The sequence below is a fragment of the Opisthorchis viverrini genome, assembly GCF_000715545.1.
Source record: "Opisthorchis viverrini unplaced genomic scaffold opera_v5_741, whole genome shotgun sequence".
NCBI classification, from domain to species: Eukaryota; Metazoa; Platyhelminthes; class Trematoda; order Opisthorchiida; family Opisthorchiidae; genus Opisthorchis; species Opisthorchis viverrini.
This window is the reverse complement of record NW_008752409.1, coordinates 40,095-47,122: the sequence shown is the minus strand read 5'-3', so window position 1 is coordinate 47,122 and position 7,028 is coordinate 40,095.

Genomic DNA, 7,028 nt, shown 5'->3' with positions numbered 1-7,028 from the left:
ATGAATTTTCGCTCAGATTTGCTAACCTGGTTTTTCTGCTGCAATTTCGGTTTGCCTGTTGCACAAGTTCAAACCCGTACACTGAGTTCAGGTCGCCCTATGTATTAGCAACTTGCCCATCCAACCCACCCCTCTGCACCTGACATCCCTACAATAGTGCAACCAGTGAGTCTGTTTGCTTTCAGACTAAACCACGTTTTTGAGACAAAACTTGACATGTGCTCCCAATTTGAATTATCCCATCTCCATCTCAACTATTGCTCGTTGTGACTCCGGCCATTTACCTAACCACCCAAGGTCAGCAATGGCCAGCAATTGTTTCCAGTTTCAGTTCATGTCACCTGATTGTCTTTGATCTAGACGTACCTCATGCCCATTTTTCCCAACAAGTTGGGAAATAACCTATTATTACTATGTCATCGGGTGTTCCCCACTGTTTACGACATTGTCCTCTTTTTGTGCAATCCGCACTCCCACAAATCCCTCAGTCATGCTCCATTCTGACTGTAAAACTATGATCATGCCAGACGGTATGCTACCTACAAGTTGGGGATAAACCTGGTTATTATTATTATTAGCATAGATGGTCGTTGTCTTGTTCGCTAAGCCGCTTGAATACAAACGTTCCATCGCCAATCGGGATGACATCATCAGTGTGTTACTGGGGAGCGTAGTGGTGCGTAGCGGTGGGGTAGTGGTTGTGACTAGTGACTAGTGCTCTCAGGCTTATTCTAACCGACAAATCAGAGTCAAAGTCAGAATTTTTTATTATTGGGGTGCGTTATACACTGATACGTTATACACTGTTACGTTGCACCATGGTGCGTTCGTATGCCCGCCACCCTTCCAGTAGCATGGGTGCATCGCCCATCGCCGGTGGTTTTGAGTCTGGCCTTTAAATTCAGGAAATAAAAAAAGTGCTGCTGACTTCTGCTGGTTGCTGCTGGTGTTGGGCTCGCCTCGATTGAGTTATGCAACTGGCAATGCCATGAACCATAGATGGAAAAACTGGTCTCTCATCTGTAAAAAATTTAAAAGATCACGTGTGATAGGCCGAAGATACTCCGCAATGCCCATGACCTACATCGGCGAGCATAGTTGTATCTGCTTTTTTCAGAACAGAGGCTACACCGCACTAAAGCCCGATCCGTCATCCAAACAGAGATTAGAGCTATAGCAGTGCTTCGGGGACTAGTGACTATTTCTCTTGCACACACTTACTCTCCTGGTATAATCCACCTCATGTAATAAACACCAGATCGGCCAGCTATTTTAGAATTCCACTCCCGCCAGCCTTTATGCATCTGATTCCCATACCACATCTCTGTGCGCTTTTATCGACTTTTACTAGACCCCTTGCAATGCAGTATCGTATGTTAGCAAAATCAACCCTTGGTCGATAGCCTCCTAAGTACAAATTTATCTATTTCCTACTCCATATAATCACTTGCCATCACCCTAATTGCAGCAGGCGTCAAGCTTTTATCCCTTTGTTTAATAATGCATATTATCCCACTTTATATCCCCACAAATTCACCATGTTTTGCGAATCTCCTCCCATCCCATCATCTTCCCAGGCTTTGAACTTCAGAAGTACCTGGTTAGCTGATACCCGCTCTACCTGGCCTATGATCTACAACTCCGGGATCGCCAAGCGAACCATAAAATATCTACAATCCCATATTGGCCTCTTTCCACCCTGTCCCCCTGACCAGGCTGAAATGAATACCGCTGCCCAATGAACTAAAAACCACAGCCGAATGATCTCAAATGCGACGTCCGTCACGGGGCTGTCCAAAAACTGAAGCATGTCAGGCCAATGATGGCACGGCACTGCCACATTTGATAGCACACCCGCAACTGTTTCATTCCTCCCCCCAAACGAGCCCACTTGCCTATGGGATTCATTACTTTCCTACAACAGAGCAACCAGTGAGTCTGCTTGTTCTCGGATTGCACCATATTTTTGAGACTAAACTTGCCATGTGCTCCCAATTTGAATTATCGCATCTCCACCTCCACTTTATCTCGTTGTGACTCCGGCCATTTACCCAACCGCCCAAGGTCACCCTTGGCCAGCAGTGGTTCTCCAGTTTTAGTTCATGCCAACCGACTGAGTCTTTGAATTAGTCGGACCTCATACCCATTGTTCCCTACAAGTTGTGAAAGAAACCTGGTATCATTATTACATCGAATACTCCTCACTGTTCATAACGTTATCTCCTTTCCGCCGCAAACCCCCCAGTCACATGCACCATTCTGACTGTAAACGCAAGATCATGCCCGAAGGTGTGCCACCCACAAGTTGGGAAATAAACACTATTATATATCAAATTTATCCGATGATTCGCTTCATTGCTCACTAAACATATATACACAACATTGCTTTCCCCGACCGGAAAAAATGGTAGCTTGAGCACTTTATTAATGCACAAACCACAGTTGTGCTTGCTTGGACGGTTTTACACCTTGCAGATCTGCTGGCATGAACGGGGGATAGAAACAGCGTGTGGTGGAGGGGTGCGTTTTGCAGGGAGGATCACCCCACTACGTTGCAACATGGTATGTTGGTGTACCCTGCCACTTCTCCAGTAGCACGGATGCACGCCCAGTCCGTCGTGATTGAGACTGTCCAAAAACCTAAATATCTCAGTAACGGAACGGAACGGCACTTCCATGACCACTTTGACAGCATACCCGCAACTCTTGGCTTTCTACTTTTATCGCGCCCTCTCGACCACTCTGTCCCTTAACGGCAACCATAGTTAAAGTCTTCATCTATCCCAGCCGCCTTCCAGGAGTCGTTCATTACAATCTACTGACCCTTCCATAGATATAAATATCTCGGTGTTTTTCACATTGTACTTCTCACAAAGTCAACTGTTTTTCCTGCAGTTCGAGTTCCTTCCTTTGCGTTTTGCGAACTGTGTTCCTCAAGGAACTTTTACACCCGACCGCACTCCACCAGCAACACTAGTGAGTCACTCCAATGTCACTGCACACCGTGATTCTGAGTTTTCCAATACCATTTACCCATACTGCATGTTTCCTCTCTTCACCATCCCCACTTACGCTTTTTCGTGACCCTGGCCATACGTCCAACGGCTTAGGGTCACGAAGCCTCAGTGACAGTTTTAGGCTTTGGTTCAAATTGGCCGGTCAGATCGTTGCAGTTCTGCTGTCTCCCAGGACCGGTAATCCTGGTTCCACATCTTCTGTAGCATGAAGTTTTTATCACGTGACAGGCTCGAAGCCTCCTACCTGCCCTTTCTCGTATTGTTTTAACACGCCACTCTCAAATCTTCAACGATCGCATCGCGCCTCATTTTATATATTCTCTATAAGAAGGGAAGAGCCCTTGTAATTTTGGCTCCCTACCCATGTCACCTCAGGCGTGACAAAATGTACCTCCGATAAAGCCCACAGTTTATGTCGCCGTGCTTTTTCCACGAAATCCCTAGTGTCAACAAACCCCACCATTCATGCTCTTATTCTGACTAACGTTGTGATCGTGAGTGAAGGTATGATACCCGTTGCTTGGAAATAAATACTATCATTATTAACTCAACCTTATTTCCACTAAAATCTCCAAAAGCCACTTTTATGATCTGCTTACTGTGTCACAGGCGGCCAACAGCACTCGAATAGCCGCTTTTGATCATGGGCAAATTACACCTGAACTTTGTCTCCTCCCTTGATTTCTCAGAAAGTTCACTACCACCAACGTCCAAATTCCCACCATTGGGGCTGATTTTCTCACCAAATTTCTTTAGTTCTCAAACTCAAAAAAAGAATCTCCTGGATTCTTCAACGTCAACATTTGTCTCATCAGTTCAGGTCGACGACTCATCACACATAATCGGTATACACGTCACTCGCTCTTTAATTACTCTGGCTTCCGTCGATTCACCCGACGAGTATCCCAGTGTGCAAAAGCCGTCTTATTCGGTCTCAAAAGTGTATCACTCAATTGAGCACCGAATGACAACCAACGACCCTTTAATTCATTCGCGCCCTCAACATCCACGTCCTGAGAAGCCGCATATTAATAAATGATAGTTTGCCCATATTATGCAATTCAGGTATTTTCGGCCCCCAAATTCAGGCTGCGCGCTTGCCTGGATTCGGTACCAAGCGTTTTGCTAATGATCAGCGTCCCTGCGGCGAATAATAACAACTCTCAACCATTCAATTTGGCATTTGAAATTCCCCACGATTTTTCTGTCCCAATTAGTGACCTCACTCTAATTTTGTGTATGAACTGACATTTTTGATCCTACCACTTCTCTCATCTGACCTTGTGGTCATCCACCCATTTTGTAGCTGATCTTACTCACGTGAGACCGTCTCACGTGGTAGTCTGTTCGCTCATTTGATCCGTATTTTTGTACCGCCACGAGGGGGCCGGAACTTGCCGTGGTGTGGCGGTTTTTGTACATCGGGGAACCATTGAGCTATACTGAAGGTTGTCCGCGCGTCACCCACAGAGTCTCCCGTACCATGTTGGTCCATGTGTGGGAGTCTGACGAACACAGTCTCATGGCACACCAGGTTAGGGGTTGAAAATTGTATGGTAACGTGTTCCGCGTTTTCAAGCCCAACACCGCTGCCTTGCGGTTAGGTTTTTGAGCTAAAGGCTCTGGTTGAGGACCCTAATCGTCCTCTTGTATAGGTGTGGGCGCACCTGGCAGTATCCCAGCCCCCGTACAAACGACATACACAACTAACAATACTCTCATGTCTCATCAGCGGTCGCGTGGTGCCATCAGTCTGGTCGCCTTACTTGCTGCATACAGCAGGGCGGGTAAGCGAAAACATGCTATTGCTGACGCCTCCCTTCTTACACTTTCACGTTTTCCGTCTTCCACCCTCCCCAGCCCAAATTCGAATACTTTCTCCGCAGGTCCCAGCTCTAGGACTGATCGTTTTCCCCGCCCTGCATCACACTCAGCCGCGGCTTCTGCACGTTCGCCTTCATTTACAACCCTAAACACTTCGAAGTATGTTTTCAAACCCCGAAAAACTGCCTACTTAGCCACCTTCAATGTTCGCACACCGAAGCGAGCAGGTCAACTGATGGCCCTTGCGCGTACGCTGGGTTCCCTCTGTATTGATGTATGTTGTCTGTCAGAAACAAGGACGCGGGACGCAAGTACTGTAATCGAACTGACCGCCCCCTCGCTCTCTTGCAGATTCTGGCTCCGCAACTCTGTTGACGCTTGGTTAGATAAACGACCACTGGGAATAAAATATCCAAAGCGCTACTCAAAGCAGGAGCGTCTGCTTGCGGTATAACCCAGCCAAACTCATCCAAGCATTAAAGCTATGATAGGACCGTGTCTTTGCTGGAGACCCGGCGGCAGATTCCACCTGGCCGCCACCACAACTCCACCCGGCGCGCCATCGGACGCCAAGTGAGAACGATGGTCTGCAAAGACCGGGAAGCTTGGTGGACCCGAAATTTCGAATTAATGGAAGATGCAAAGAATGCTTGAAACTTGAGCAAATTGCTCCACTTGATTCGTTCGACTGGTCGTCGGAGAACTCTTGTCAGCGTAATGATCATGGACCAAAATGGCTCCCTGATGTGCAGCACAGCAGAACGTTTAGTCCGCTGGGCACAGTACGTTGAGCAGCAATTCAGCTGGCCATCTGTTGCCTCCAACCCATAAGCCCTGCCTTCAACAAAAAGGTGGACCGTAGATTTGGGGCCGCCTCCAGTCTCAGAAGTGTACGAATGTATTCCACTACTCAAATGTCATCGTACTTCTGGTCCTGGCGACCTTCCCACATGCTCTTTCAAGGATGGTAGTGGATTCCTCAGCCAGTACCTGTCTAGCCTATTCAGGCCTATCTAGGAGACAACTGGGGTGAATCGATATTAGTGCCCATTTTCAAAAACAGTACCCACAGTGAATGTAGTAACCACAGAGGTGTTAGTTTGACGCCTGTCGTGACAAAGCTTCTGGCGTCACTGATTCTTTGTCGTCTTACGGTGGCACGCGAAAACTTCACTCGTGAGGATCAAGCAGGATTTCGACCGGATATAGGCTGCGATGACCGCAACCTTACACTCCGTCAGTGGTTAAAGCAACCCCACAAACACAGACCGCCCACAATCTTGGTATACCTTGACTTTAAGGGTGCGTTCGAGTCTGTTGATCGATCGGTCCTGTTAACTATACTTGCTCAATACGTTATGGTCCAGAAGTTTGTGAACATAATCATATCCCTATAGTCACATACTTCTGGGCGGGTGAGAGTTTATGTTGAGCTCTCCAAAAGCTTCCCTACAAAAAGTGGTGACAGAAAAGGATGTCAACTCTCCTCATTCTTGTTCAACTTCGTGATCGATGAAATAATGAAACGATCACTGGGCGGTCTTCAGAATCCTGGTGTTCAAATTGTTGCTGGTGGGAGCCTTATCGATCTGGAGTACGCAGATGACATCGCCCCCATCTTTGAAAACCATAGCGAAGAGCAAGCCCTGTTGAATAATCATTCCTCCAACTTTTGGCATGCGCCTTGCATTTTCAGAGTGCAAAGTCATGCCTCAGAGCGTGCCGTCTGCAAACACATATCTTACCATTCAAGGAGAACCACTGGAGATTGTGGAAAACTTTAGGTACCCCGGTAGTTGTATTAGATCTGACGGAAGTGTCTGATGAAGTCAGTGCAAGAATCTCAAAGGCTCGAATCACGTTTGCTAATTTGCGCCACTTGTGGCGTTGAAAAGGCATCTCACCGGATCACAAGGGTCGTGTGTACTAGGCTACAGTAAGGGCTGTGTTGTTGTATGGGTGCGAGACATGGCCTCTTTGGGTAGATGATGTGAGGCGTCTTCAGGTTTTCGACCACCGATGCCTCAGAAGCGTGGCTGGTTTCGGATGGCGTCAGCGTATCAGCAACGAGGCGATTAGAAAACGGGTATTTGGTTGTGCTGCAGGCACCTCAATCCGGGAAAACATCCAGCATCATCGACTACGATGGCTCGGTCATGTGCTACGCATGCCAAAACACCGTCTACC